Source organism: Oryctolagus cuniculus, chromosome 9, assembly GCF_051225735.1.
Source record: "Oryctolagus cuniculus isolate XC-2025 breed Fujian yellow rabbit chromosome 9, ASM5122573v1, whole genome shotgun sequence".
NCBI classification, from domain to species: domain Eukaryota; kingdom Metazoa; phylum Chordata; class Mammalia; order Lagomorpha; family Leporidae; genus Oryctolagus; species Oryctolagus cuniculus.
In genome coordinates, this window is record NC_142875.1 from 122,017,450 (window position 1) to 122,033,002 (window position 15,553).

Sequence of the window (15,553 nt, forward strand, 5' to 3'; positions counted from 1 at the left end):
ATCAAGAGTTACAATAACTTGGGGCTGGCACTGTGGCAGTGCGGGTAAAGCCACCGTCTGCAGTGCCAGCATCCTATAAGGGCGCTGGTTCGAGTCATAGCTGCTCCACTTCTGGTCCAGCTCTCTGGTATGGCCTGAAAAAGCAGAAGATGGCCCAAGTCTTTGGGCCCCTGCACCTGCGTGGGAGAACCGGAGGAAGCTCCTGATAAGCACAGCTCCCACCACTGTGGCCATCTGGGGAGTGAACCAGCTGATAGAAGACATCGGTCCCTCTGTGTCTCTCCATGTGTGTGTCTCTCTCCATGTGTCTCTCTGCCTCTGCCTCACAAATAAATCAATCTTTAAACAACAAATAAAGAACATTAAAAGAGTTAAGTAACTCTGCAATTGAATAGGATCATGATACATACACTGGGGCACTGACTCCCCTCCACCTACCTGCCTCATTGAGAAGATCTAAGCTGTGCTTATCCCTGCCTCAGTCTTCCCAGCTCAAGCTCCTTTTCATCTTGTTTACTCAAGCAAAAGCAGAAGAGCCACATCATAAACTGTACTTACACGCCTGGAAATGTACCCATGTAATTAATTTTTTTAAGGACTCAAATCACACTAAAAGCAAAAACAAGAGAAATCTCATCGCTAGACAGATTCCTTGAGGTGAGAAAATACGCAGTTGCATGCTGCCTCGCACACACTACTGAGACATCTTTACTAAATAAGTCAATGTCCTATAGTTGTAGGCAATTGAAAATTTTAGTCCATAGAAGTCCAAGTCAAATTTTTTTAAAAGATTTAATTAAGTATTTGAGAGGTAGAGTTACTGGGAGAAGAAGAGACAGAGAGAAAGGTCTTCCATTCGCTGGTTTACTCCCCAGATGGCAGCAACAATGCAAGCTGAGCAGACCTGGAGCCAGGAGATTCTTCTGGGTCTCCCACGTGGGTACAGGGGCCCAGGGACTTGGGCCATCTTCCACTGTTTTCCCAGGCCATAGCAGAGAGCTGTATCAGAAGAGCAGCAGCTGGGATACCTACTGCCACCCATATAGGATTCCAGTGCCGGAGACTTAGCCCACTATGCCATAGCCGTCGACCCCTCCAAGTCAAATTTTAACTGCCAAATACATGAAGACTCAGGATAAGGGTAAGGACTGAGACACAACAAGTCTTCCATGGCGGGATCAGGTATAAGTTAGAGTGACCAATGTCCCAAGGCTGGTTCTTTCTTGCAGTGTGTACTTCGTGGCTTCCTTAGACTCACCTAGCTAAGATCATCAGCTTGCAGTTCATGAGCACTGGTGATGCCGTAATAAGCAGGTGAAGAATCCCCTCATCTCCCACATCAAATCACGAACTCTGCTTTCTTTCTGTTGAGGTCATCTTGTCATTGATAGCAAGTTCTTCAGTGTATGGGGTACAGGCAGAGGCAGGCAGGATGGAAGCAGTCACGACTGACTCCCTTCTCTTGCAAGGAAGTATCTGTCTCTTGGTCATGGCCTCTTGCATTCTAAATTTTTCATGCTTAGGTACCAGTGGCTTAGGCTTCCATATGACAGGTGCACAGACCAAACAGGAATTCTCGTTACTACTCTCTCCATCAACCCTACTCTACCCCTCCCTCCTTCTCTTGTCACATATCCACTCAAGGTAGAGGGAGGCAAACAGTAAAAACAAACAAAAATGAGACTTTTCACTCGCCTAGTAAACCCTGAGCACATGCTTTGACCCACATTATTCCTGATCCTGTGGAGACTGTCTGCAGCCCAATCCAACACGGTCAGCAAATTTAACAAGAAGGCATCCAGCAGTCCTCCCTTACCTATGGCTGTGCTTTGGCCTTCTCAGTTAAAATTACCAAGTTCTAAGCCCTGTACCATTCTGAGCAGCATGACGCAATACTGGCCCACTTCATTCCATGCTGCTCTGGGTGTCACTTGTCCCTTTACCCAGCAGGTCCTCTCTGTATGTGCTATGTGCCCACCAGCCATCTCTGTTACCAGATCTGCTGTGGCAGCATCAGAGTGCTTATGTTCAAGCCTTCTTTATTTTCCTCAATATGGCTTCCAAGTACAAGCGTAGTGACGCTGGCCATTCAGAAGTGTCAATGAGAAGCTCTAAGTGCCTTCTTAAAATGAAAAGGTCAAAGTTCTCAGCTTAAAGTGGAAAGAAAATCAAATTGTATGCTGAGGTTGCTAGATTCTGTGGTAAATTATGGTGTTTAAATCTGTTAAGGTGCCTAATTTACATGATAAACTTTTTCATTTATTCATGTGTACAGTACAGGAAATAAACTTGGTTATGTGTAAGGCTTAGTGTTACCTACGGTTTCAAGCACTCACGGGGGGTCTTTAATTGCATTCCCTGCAAATGACTTCAGACTACTATGCTGATTTCACCATGACTTGGGACAAATTCCAGTCAGGTTTCACGTACCCTCTTTCACCAAATCACCACCTGATATTGCTGGTTGGTCAACGCTTAATGGATGGCATTTGCTTTCCCTGTTATCCACCAGAAGGGCTGGGATGAGAACACAAGATTTGTTTCGCAATCCAGAGCTCCTCTCATGACACTTTGGTCAGGAGAGACAACCATCTTCTTAGATAACCCTGTGTGCAGAGAAATAATCTGAAATGCGAAAACAAATGGAATGCCTGCTCCTGTTTAAAACAAATAATCCTCTCCATCATCCTTCACAGCATGTGCGATAAGAGGCCCATCCCTTCTTGTATCATATTTGGTATTTAAGCAATCCTTCTCCTCCTACTGTCCACCTTATCTTATGAAACCTAATTCTTTTTACTCTTTCTCCTCCCTACACAAACTTAATTCCTGACTCTTGGTATGTGCAAATTATTATACTAACCTTTTAAAGCATCATCCTGTCTAAACTAGCAATTGTACAAATGTTTTACTATTTTCTATTTTCCAACTTTTCTTGTAGCACCTTTTACAACCAAAATAGTTTTTCTTCCTCATTACAAAGTGGCTGTGGCACTCTGTGGCGGCATGCTACAGGTCCAAGTTCATGGTAAGTTCAGAGGAAAGGAATGTTCAAAGAAAACCCAACTCAAAGTATTGTGGGTAGTGATATGGAAAGTTGACAAAACAATGATAAACAATGGGAGGAAAAAAGAAATAATTAAGTGTTCTGAAGCACTGTATCAGCATTTTATGCATTGTTAACTTTTTTTTTTTTAAGGAAACTTTTATTGTGTATGGTTTCATGGAGAGATACTAACCCAGCCTGTTGGAACAGCACTGTGCATGTAGACTGATTATAAAACTTTTTTTTAAAATAAAAGAGAAAATGGGCAAATATGTCTGCTTGAGATAAGGCTTTCTGAACAAAATATAATACATGGAAATCCTCTCTTGAAGTGCTTTGTGGATTTAAGGAGGTAGGAAACTTAAAACAGAATTACAGTACACATGTAAGTCTAAACAAGGTGTGAAAAACTGGACTCCGCAACTCAACAGGCAAATCAACAAGAAAAAAAAAGCAAAAAGGTAAATGTTTCCTGGATACATTTTTTTAAAGGTACCTATGAACAAAAAGCCAAGCTTCTGAGATTTGTGAAAGAATTTGTTGAAAATTTTTTGTGGTGCCAAAATGTAGTACTAACTCAACAATAGGAGATAGTTTTATATAAATGTGATGTCTCATTACATCATTTTAATCTAGTTTACATCCCTTTATCCTATTTGTACTCAATTCTTCAACCAACATATATTTTCAGGCATTATTTAACACATGATGGATTTTTCTGAGAACAGGACATGAAAACCTCCTATACCTGTAACATCACAAGGGATCTTCAAGAAGTTCACTAAAAATGCATATGGTAAAAAACTTATGCATGGATTTTCAAATGTTTTGCACCAAAATAAAATTTTTGCTCCATTTTTCCATCAACTATATGAAGTCACCTCATATATTTTATTAAGTAGAGAAGACAACAAACACAGTAAAAAACTATCAAGTGTAACAGCACGTTACCCATGCCAAGGAGAAAATTGTAATGAAGAGAGATGTGCTATCCTAGAGCTTCAGCAGTGTTTGCCGTTTTAGCAACGTTAAAGGTGGCATTAAATTGAAGGACATATTTGAGAAGACTCTAAGGAGGGAAGGCAGCAAGTCATTCCTTTATCTGAGCAGTTTGATGGAGGAAGACATTTGAAGGTCCTGAGGTGGGAGCTGCCTCAGAAAGTTGGAGGAGTTTCAACGAATACAGGCAGTATAGCTCGTGAGCAGCAGCCAAGAGATAGGGTAGAAGGTTCATAATGTGTTAGAGATGACCAGGAAGCAGGGTAGATGAAACCATCTTATAGACAACAGTTTTTATTGTTGCAGGAGGCTGGAGGCAGGAGGGGGGGGGGCCACCTGAAGTATTCTAACAAGGACCTGCTAGAACATATGCTAACCATTTGTTTCCCAAAGTAACATGGATAAACTGTTTCAACTTGACTTTATACAACATTTTATAAAACATGTTTTAAACCTCCAAACCCAGGAAGAACAGTAATAGGAGAGACCCAGAAAATAAAACCACTATGCCACCAGGGTTTGGTTACTGTAACTCACTTTCTTTCAGTGAACACTGGAAGATGCAAGAACTCAGTCATCTACAAGGAACCGTGTTGAGAAATCACGGCTTAACTTACTAGTACCAGAAATTCATACTGTTCAGCATACCAAACCTCTCAGATTCTGTTGCCGATCAGAGACAAGCTGCCTCTTCCCATATACTAGCTTCCTACAAAGAAGAAGGGGCAGGCATCACGGCCATCAGTCAAGTGTCACTTCTGTTCTGCACAGGGAAGGTGCTGGAACAGGAGTGAGTTCTCAGTTTTGGAGATATTTGCTAAGGAAGCACTGAGACCTGTGAGCTGGAGGAAGGATAATACCTCCTGGCAGGCCACGCTGCACAATCGTCAGTATTGACTCAAATCAGATGTTATTGTGCATTATCAGTGTAACAGGTTGAGACTTGAGTTTCCTTTGCAGGAAAAACTGTTTTGAACGAATAGGGCCAAGCAGCTTTTTTCAACAGCCGTTCTAGCATAGTACTTCATAGAATTGCTCTTAAAAAAAAAGATTTTTTTTTATTATATATATGATTGACTTGCTATACCACTAAATGCTACTGTCCAAAAGCCTAGTAACTCCCGGAAATCTGCAGTCTGTATTGTTTACCATGGAGGTAGATGTATAAAGGTGCAAGGGGTTCATATAGTTCTGGATCAGAGGGTGTTTTTTTTTTTATGATTCCTTAAATTCAGTTGATATTACAATGCTAAATCCTTCTTGAAATGCCCAAGTTATACAAGAGGGCACTATTCTATTACAAACGCAGGGGTTCAAACCTGTGAAACTTAAACGTTACAGCCTTACCTAACATCAAGTTGCATATAGCAGTCTGAAATGCATCTATTAAGCAGTCACTTATATGCCAGGACACTGTACTTTTATGTTGACATCTGTGTGTGTTATTCCTACTCCACAGAAGAAATCCAAAGAATACATATTTAGAACAGATACAGAATAGATAGAGTGTTGTGTTTGAAAGGTGAACACAAGTACAGTCATCACTAACCAAAGTTACAAATGGGACCTGAAACCTCTTTGGATTCCCCTGAAGAACATGCTGTTTAGTGATCTTCACACGAGAGAAGATTCCCTTCAGTAAAAGCACTCACTGCCCCAACGGCCAGCAGGACTGGCTGATCACAGTTCACAGCCGAGCCCCTCTGCTCACTGCCTGTGAACTGAGCTGCCTCACCCTAGGCTACACTCCATCCTGGGCAGGGGCATCCAATGGCTAATGACCACTAAATAGGGGGGTTTAAGGGACAGCGGCCCTCCCATCTGTGCCTCAATTCAGGACAGCTCTGAAGTGCCCTCCTAGCTCCAAACTCCCCAAAAGGACTGGCCAAGCCTCCATCTCAAGCCCAACACCATTCAACCTCCCCAGCTTCCCAAGCCCCACAGAGGTATCCAAGAGTACCTCACCAAGCCTCAACATACAAGGATCGGTGACCCACAATGTTCCTCCAAAGGGAGCCCAAAGGCACCACAGCAAGAATCAGTTTGAGATGGCATGTTCTGTGCTATATTAAACAAAAATTAAAAGGTAGTCAGTGTTTCCACTGGGACCTCCATGGATTGTTAGTTTCCAATGCAATTTCTGTTAAAACTCAAAAGCCAGTGAAACTCACACTGCAATAGAAAAGTCAGGGTCATTAGGAATTTGTCAATTAGCATTTTTTGAGTACCTATGAAGTGCATATAGCTTAGGGAAGCTATTTATTGGTCAGATTGGCCCAGCATCAGACATTTCTAATTTTTTGTTATTTTGAGATTTCAAAGTCAGAGTTACAAACAGAAGGACAGAGAGACCTTCCATCCATTGGTTCTCTCCCAAGATGGCTGCCACAGCTGGGCCAGACCAAATCCAGGATCATCATCCACATCTCCCACATGGGTGGTAGGGACCCAAACCCTTGGGCCATCTTCCCCTGCTTTTCCCAGGCCACTGCCAGGAAGCTGGATAGTAAGTGGAGCAGCCAGGAAATAAACTAGCACCCATAAGGGATGCCAGCATAGCAGGCAGCGCCTACACCTCCTATGCCTTAACACTGGCCCCAAATTCCTTACTTCTTAACATGTTTAAACATTATGCTTGTTTGATAAACTCGCTCACTCATGTTTTTAAATTTTCTGTCTATGAGCTGGAAATAACTATGTCTATGAGCTACAGATAACTGTGTTCCTTCGATTCTAAGAAAGACTCCAACACAGAGATAGAGATGACTTCAACACTAAGACCAGGAAGTAGAAATCATTAATCATCAAGGATTAAACCACCAACACAAAGAACCTATCTAATACACCCTATCCAGTCTTCAGTTAAGGTAGTGACATCAAATTGATTTGGCTGAGGTCATGACAGAGATTTGTGCTGGCTAATAAACTAATGAGGCTAAAAAAACCATGAATAGCCATATCCCGAGAAAACTGCTACCGTAATTGACATTAATCTGCAGATAAAAAAAAAAACTGTTGGTGGCTTAAGTTCTGCCTTTAGCTTTTAGCTTATAGCTTAGGGTTCTGTGGAATATGACCTGATGATCTACAGATAATGCAAATGTGGCACATGGAGAGGGCTTGGGCACTGGACTTGTGGACTAGAAGCACATGTTATGAAGAACAGGGTTAGTTTCTGAAGGAGAAATTCACTTTGTCAGACAGAACATGTACATTCTTTTTTCAAACATTTAATTTATTGACAGAGTTACAGATAAAGCTTCTACCCACTGTTTCACTGCCCAAATCGTCTCAACAACCAGGGCTGGTTCAGGCCAAAGCCAGAAGCTTCTTCCAGGTCTCCCATATGGATGTAGGGGCCCAAGCACTTGTGCCACCTTCTGCTACTTTCCTATGCCCATTAGCAGAGAGGTGGATCAGAAGTGGAACAGCCAAAACTTGAAGCGGTACCCACATGGGATGCTGGAGTCGCAGGTGGTGGCTTAATGTACAACGGGGCCAGTATTGTGAGGCACAATATAAATCATAGTTGTACATCACAATCCATGGTTTCAAATAGAGGGAAAATTACAATTGGAAAATATCCATTCCCCCAAGAGGAAGGAATTACTATACACCTGTAAGTTCAACAACAAACCTTTGTAATTTAACATTCAGAGCTCTGGTGTTCAGTATCTGTAGAAGCAACAAATATTTGCACTGCAAAGGACTGTCTAAGCATTACAAAAAAATGCTTTCCTGTTTGTCTATCAGTACTTCACAGCATGACCAGAAAAATACTGTGTCCCTACTCACTGCTGCTTTCATTTGTACATCATGCTCTTTTCTCATCAACTTTTTGAAGACCTCTCATATGCATGGACTTGACAATCGGGGGCCATCAAAATAAACACATCTTCCAATAGAATTTTCCATGAACCTCTTCAAACACCTTCATGTATTTCCAGCTCGAGCCTCATTCTGATTTCAGTGTTTGCCTGTGCAATTGCTACCTGACCTCTCTACATCAATGTCTAATAGGCACTTCCAACCTAAGGTGTCCAAAACCAAATTGACATGTGATCCAAACCCACACCTCCGCCAATCTTCCTCATCTCAGGAAATACCAAACTGCACCTCATTTCCTTCCCTCTGTCCCCTACATCCATTTCATTAGCACGGCCTATGTTTAATTGCCTACTTCTCCCCATCACAGGCCAAATTAGGACTCCCAAGTACTACACTCATTTCCTAGCTGGCTGATTGGCTTCTCTTTCCCCTGTCATCTTTTATCCACCAACCCAGTCATGCAAGCAACACACACACACAGACACACAAATATTGACAAGCTCCTTTTTAGCTTCCAACAACCATCACACTTACAAAATAAAATGCAATTCCTTCCAGTATGTTTTGGTTTTTGTCTGCATCTCTGAACTCTTTCTACTTTCTTCCTTTCCACTACTCCAACCCCATTAGCCCTCTCTGTTCCTCAACAACCTCAAGTCCCTTTCTCTGGGATACTGCACCAGCTGTTTTTAAGTTCTCCCCATAATATTCAAATGCCTGGCTCCTTTTTTTTTCTGTAATACCCACTAAGGTCCTCAGTTTTTTTCAACTCTGCACAGCCTTTATCACTAGGTGACATTCTTTCATTGATTCATTCATGTTTGTGTTGCTTTGGTTCAAGTTTTCTGAAAACAAGAACCACACTTGGCTTATTTACAGCTATCACATCAGCACTCAACACGGGCTGCCTATAAATATTGGTTCAATAATTTAGTAACTATAATAATATAAGAAGGTCTTCAAAAATTTCACCAATAAATGTGTATTACAAAAAACTATGTTCCAGCCGGTGGCACAGCTCAATAGGATAATCCTCCACCTGCGGCGCCGGCACCCTGGGTTCTAGTCCCAGTTGGGGCGCCAGATTCTGTCCTGGTTGCCCCTCTTCCAGGCCGGCTCTCTGCTGTGGCCCGGGAGTGCAGTGGAGGATGACCCAAGTGCTTGGGCCCTACACCCCATGGGAGACCAGGAGAAGCACCTGGCTCCTGGCTTCGTATCAGCGCAGTGTGCCGGCCATGGTGGCCATTGGAGGGTGAACCAACAGCAAAAAGGAAGACCTTTCTCTGTCTCTCTCTCCACTCTGCCTGTCAAAAAAAAAAAAAAAAAACAAACAAACAAAAAAAAACTATGTTCCGATTTCAAGTTCTTTGTCCCACTATCAACTTCTGTTTTAATTCTACTTTCCACTTAATCTTTGAACACCAACCTCACACAAGTGAAGACGACATCCTGTCACCTGAAATCTGAAAATACTCTTTTCTAACTTTGAATGAAGCGTGACCAATCTTAAAACATATAGTAAGCTAGTACCTAGTAAGCACCAACTGACACTCGCCTTCCAAACTTCTACGTTCCCCAAATTGATCCTCGTCATCCCTCTCCTTCTGCATGTGCATGCTGTTCCTCCAACTGAAATAAGGAAACCCTTCGGGGGACATCAACTCTTCCCTACGTTATCATCCAATTCACTCCAGCGCAAAATTAGTATGTGCACCCACAACGCTTTATTCCTTTGTAACAACGGTAATCTTACTGAGTGGCTCAATATTATTGATAAGGGATTCTCCAAACTTGTTCCTTTTTACACTAGGACTCGAGACAATATTTAAAATTTACGCTAGCTTAGGAAACACTGCCAAACATCCCACTTTTGGGAATTCACAATGCATAATACTAAAGACCCTGAAAAAACCCCATACAAGTAATGCGTTGTTTTGAGTTTCTCTAACTCAAACCTTCTAGTTCTCCACTATTTGACCAAGCAATCATTAATTGTCAAAAAAAAAAAAAAAAAAAACAGAAACCCAACAACATACCTTTTTTTTTTTAAAGATTTCTTCATTTATTTGAAAGTCAGAATTGCACATAAAGAGAGGCAGAGAGAGAGAGAGAGAGAGAGAGAGGTCTTCCATCCAACGGTTCACTCCCCAATTGGCCGCAATGGCCAGAGCTGCGCTGATTTTAAACCAGGAGCCAGGAGCTTCTTCCAGATCTCCAAGGTGGGTACAGGAGCCCAAGGACTTGGACCATCTTCTACTGCTTTCACAGGCCACAGCAGAGAGCTGGATCCGAAGAGGAGCAGCTGGGACTAGAACTGGCATCCATGTGGGATGCCAGTGCCTCAGACAGAGGCTTAGTCCACTATGCCACAGCACCAGCCCCTGTGCTAGTATTTTCTAATGACCAAAACATGTTGTTATAAAATCCTGCATTGGTGGAAGACCCATAGAAATGTTACTGGGCGCTGGCCCTCGGCCTAGCTGCTGAGACCCCCATGTCTTCCGTCAGGGTGCTAGGGTTTGTTACCCGACTGCACTCCTGATTCCAGCTCCCTCCTAATGCACACCCTGGCAGGCCCCAACATACCTACTGACATTTCACAGAGCATAAATTTAGATATACCTTATTAGTGGCTGAAAGCATTGGTTTTCAAGTTGGAAACCTGAACAGAAAGAAGCCAACATTATGGTGTAATGTGTTAAGCCACTGCCTGTAGTGCTGGCATCCCATATGGGCCTTGGTTCAAGTCCCAGTTGTTCCATCCCCAATTCAGCTCCCTGCTAATGCTCCTGGGAAAGCAGATGATGGCCCAAGCCCTTGGGCCCCTGCTTCCATGTGGGAGACACAGATGGATTTCCTGACTTTGGCCTGGCCCATCCCTGGCCATTACAGCCATTTGGAGAGTGAACCAGCAGATAGAAGATCTGTCTCACCCTCTTTCTCTGCCCACCCCCCAACCCTTTCTTACCTCTTCTGTCTCTCCCCTTCTCTAATAGTCTTTCAAATAAATAAAAATAAATGTTGAACAACAAAGTTGGCAACCTGGTAGATCTGATTTTTAACATGGACTCCAACAGTTTTCACAGAAACATCTGTGAACATGAACCTAAACCACTTTGGGCCTCCACCCCTCTTATCAGAGTGTGGTGATACCCAAGACTTTGAAGCCACTCTACAAATGGTACCTGCTACCACAGTAATAAATTGTTGTACTGTGTACCTTTATAAGACCATGAATTTTAGGTTTTCACTTAAAATTCACTTGATCTCAATGAATTCTTTTCAATTTTTATTCACCAGAAACTGCCCCCTACCCTGCCACCAAATGCTCAGATATTTCACATAATCTCTTTAGGAGGAGTGGCTCAACAAAGCACTGACTCATGTATTTGAAATTTAAGTCCCAAGGTAAAACCTTTACCTTGAAAACTTCTGCAATCTAATACCTTCAGTACTTAAGTAACCAACAGTGGCTGGGGAAGGTCAGAGTCAGAGGGGGTCCTCCAGCTTGTCTACCAAGACCACCTCCCCCTCCCCAACTGTGGGACGTGTTCTTCACTGGCAGGGGCTGGACTGATGACCTTGGGCAGGCCATTTCACCCTAGAGTTTCCATGCAATCATTGGAATTTAAAATAAAGCACTTTAAAGAACTTTAAGAGATCATCAAGGCCATCCCCCTGTCCGTTAGAATATTTTTACATCTCCAGGTTCAATGTTGCAGTGTGAAGGCTCAAGCTGCAAGTGAAATTGACGGGTTAGAGGGCAGGAAAGCTTAGGGGGAGAAAAGAGGAGGGAAGAGAAAAATCTGAGGATAAAGGAATTTATGCCCTCCCAATTAACCTTACCGAGGACCTCTGAATTCCCAAGGCAACCTTGATTCTACCTTTCTTTCTTTTGTTTTCAAATATGGAATTTTCCTCCGGACTAATGTTAGAATTGAGCATATTCTTTCTTTGATTTATGAGAACATTCAGGGAATATAAGGTCATGAAAGTTAGCAAACCAGCTGGCTTCAACGCAAAGTAATTAAATAGAAAGTCTTAAAAACTTACAATCCTTACTAGCCTTGTTTCAGACAAACGTTAAATTCATTTTCCTTTGCATTTAAAGTATCCCCCCTCTTCTAGTTTCTAAATATTTATCCTAAATTTATGTTAACCTTCCCCTGATGACAGAAGTAGACTTAATTCAGAAAAATCCATAAAAGTAGAAATTAGAGCTCTGCAATTGTGGTTCAAACTACTGGTGGACAACCTTGTTCAGGAAATATGTGGTCAAAGTAATTAGATAACCATAAATGCCTGCTGGTTCAAGAAAGCCAATTAAATGATGGAAATTTTTCTTTAAAAAATAAAGTCACTATGATGTGACATAGTAAAAAAAAAAACAACCCGATTTCTTAAGAAGTAGCACAAAAGAGCTTGTTTAGGCAGTACGAAAGCATATCACATATGAAAGCAATCTACTCAGAGTGGCATCAAGATACAGATTGATAAAGTCGACCTGTATTAGTTCGCTGAAGTATCTAAACCAAGCACTGTGCTAAGCTATGTACTTTCCAAATCTTTTTCGTCTCCTTAAATTGCACTTCAGTAGTGCTTTCCTGACTGCAATCCCTGCAGAAAGGACTGAGGTTCTAGATTTTCTAATGCTTTTATAATACGTACATGCAAGCACTATCAATTATTTTTTCTAAGAAAAAGGATACAAACTATTTTCTTGGAGGTGTATTCCAGAGTATACTCACACAATCCAATCACTCCTACCTTCAGTGGCCAGGAGTCGAAGCCAACTTCTGGTAAGTGGACAAGATGGCCAATTAAGGCAAACAACTTGGTAGCCGATTAGATGGCACACATGAGCCAGTTTCCTGTGCCTGTCCTCACTGGACCAAGGCACGCTTTCTTCAGAGTGGCTTCAGGTGCAGAAATTCCATCGGCGTCTCCATCTCTCCAATTCAACATGACATAATAGCTCTTGGATTTTTGAAAACCTAGTGTTCCGATTTTCTTGTATAGCTCAGATATCCAAGAGCAAACAGAGTTGCCACATTACATTTCTCCAAATGAAACCATAGGGTACACAAATTCATCTCATTATCTGTGACCCAATTTGATGTTACTGCTAAAAGCGACGTTACAGAGGACTCCTCTGGAGTTATGCTCATTGCTTTCTCATTCATTCTCTTGTTCTATTTATCTGAGAAAATATCCTTTCACACCAAAAATCTACCTCCTTGGATATTCTGTGCATTACATCTCAGCTACTGAAAAAGTGCCTTCTGTCTTACAGGTCTTTAGAAAATCTAATGAAGAGACCATCAAAATTGTCATGAGTTTCAATAAAGGACTGAAAAATTCTAAAACTGCAACAAACCTTATTTTCACGTTTAGCAATCTCAAGCTCTCAAACGATTAAAAAATAAACCTCAACTACCGGTTCATTCAAGATCACAAGGATTACCTGCTCATACTTCTTCCCCTGAGCCCGGACACAATGTTAAATTTGTACTTCTTTCTTATCTCACTTTTACCCCTCCCTCTTGATACTATACATTTCAGTCTCTCTCCCAGAGACATGTAGCAGGCTACAGTGTTTCCTCATGCAGAGATGCACTAGTCTTTGTGAGGGTCACTTTTATTCTAATCTTTCCTCCAAGAATTTACACTGCATCACCTCTCCATGTTTGGGGGCAAAATAAACCTCCAAGGTGAAAGACTTAAACTAAACCTTCTAGGTTTTTAAAAATGTCTTCTCCAAAGTACTGTCATTCTGAATTTTTAACATTTATAATGAGCAAAATCATATGCTTGGAATGCACCCTTCAACATAAGGATATTACAACCCAATTTTTATTTGAATTATGTTTATGATAATAACCAATTTTTTTACGACATAGGTTAAAAGTCTGCAGCCTCTAATTTGACAGGAACTCTATTATCACTTTGTGCCAAATTAGACAGGAAACAATATTAAGACATCTAAAATCTGCCATAAATAGAAAACACTTTCTCTCACCCTCTTTCAAAAACAAAACCAAACAAAACAAGGAAGATGATTATATGCTGTTTGACATTCCATTTTCAGGCCAACTAAGGGAGCACAGAAGCTCACACTTCATTTATCCCACCAAATATGACCACTGCAAGAATGCACTGGTATCTGAAAATGCTGAACTGCGCTTGACACTGAAGCTGGCTTTATGTTTTTGATGGTCTCCATCTAGCCCATCTGCTTCAGCTAACATAAAGTATCTACACCTCACGATCCCTCCCCAGGAGGCTAATCCACAGCACATGAGAAACTCCTCATCCTACAACCTGAAAGATGATCCACTAATGAAAGATGGGTGGCCGATATTAACACTGCAGTTATTCCGCTATTCACAAGTGAAATGAAAGCTAAATAGAACCTAGGCTGAAAGTCCCAAAGAAGGCCAGTTTTCTCAGTGGCCTGCACAATGTTTTATGTTTCATACAGTACTTGAGCACTTTTTGTTTTGGTCTTCACTGTACATGAAACTGAAGGCCATGTCTTGGAAACGTATCTAAAGCAGAGGCTTCAGAAACGGCCCCAAAGCCTGTCCTTTGTCCTAGTTCTGCAAAAAATTCACACGAAACTTAGAATTTTGATGGATTGCACTTCAAAAAACATGTTAGTGCAGCCTACACTCCAAGCGACACAAGCCCAAGTACTCCCTGAAATTCTGAAGCTCAGTATTTCCTTTTTTTTTTAAATAAATTTTTTTAATTTTTTTTTGACAGGCAGAGTGGACAGAGAGAGAGAGAGAGAGAGAAAGGTCTTCCTTTGCCGTTGGTTCACCCTCCAATGGCTGCCGCGGCTGGCGCGCTGCAGCCGGCACACTGCGCTGATCCGATGGCAGGAGCCAGGTGCTTTTCCTGGTCTCCCATGGGGTGCAGGGCCCAAGCACTTGGGCCATCCTCCACTGCACTCCCGGGCCACAGCAGAGAGCTGGCCTGGAAGAGGGGCAACTGGGACAGAATCCGGCGCCCCGACCGGGACTAGAACCTGGTGTGCCAGCACCGCAAGGCGGAGGATTAGCCTAGTGAGCCGCGGCGGCAGCGAAGCTCAGTATTTCCCAAAAACGTATCTGGCAGTAGCAGCACCCAGCGAAGACGGAGACTCACGTACTTTGAGCAGCAGAGGGTGCAAGCCCTCCCCACGCCCGAGGCGCAGGTTCTCACTGCGCGGAGGAATGAGGAGACCTCCAAGTGACTCCTCCCAGAACTGCCCCCAACAGAAAAAGGAACTGCCCTGGACGCCATTATGCTCCTCTTCCGCAAACTGGCAGCACTAAACTCCTGTGCCACCAAAGACTTGGGGGAAGAAAGGCGCAGCCCCCTGGCCTCTGACCAGCCATGCAGCCCCCACGACTCGCCAAAAGGCTTCCTTCCTGAGCTATATGAAGCACCTGAGCCCAACTCCTCCCTCTGCGTGGTGCTGGGGAGGGGCTAGGCCTGCCTGCCCGCAGCAGGAGTTAATCCTGAGAACCTTCCCAATCTCCAAACAGCAGCTGGAAGGCAACTGAGCAAAGCTACCACTCAACTTCTCTTCTTTTGTGGAAAGACATCTCAGCCAAGAACAATGAAAACAGCGACCTCTGAATCAAATACCTGTCTCCTCCGTCCCTGGACCAGACCCTCAATCTCTGCTTTTAC

The 15,553-nt window shown here is 42.7% G+C and overlaps 1 protein-coding gene across 14 annotated transcripts in view; it reads right to left on the reverse strand.

The window, feature by feature from the left end:
* SOX5 (SRY-box transcription factor 5) overlaps nucleotides 1-15,553 on the reverse strand; it is a 1,100,247-nt gene that overhangs the window by 971,663 nt on the left and 113,031 nt on the right. Inside the window, exon 1 of one of the 14 annotated variants that reach the window (XM_089304664.1) lies at nucleotides 15,027-15,454. The exons of 11 other annotated variants lie outside the window; for them this stretch is intronic. The gene's annotated coding sequence lies outside the window, so the exon portion shown is untranslated. Of the gene's footprint in view, nucleotides 1-15,026; nucleotides 15,455-15,553 lie in introns of those variants that run through there. 2 more of the 14 variants (XM_089304667.1, XM_089304670.1) reach the window with 2 other exon arrangements.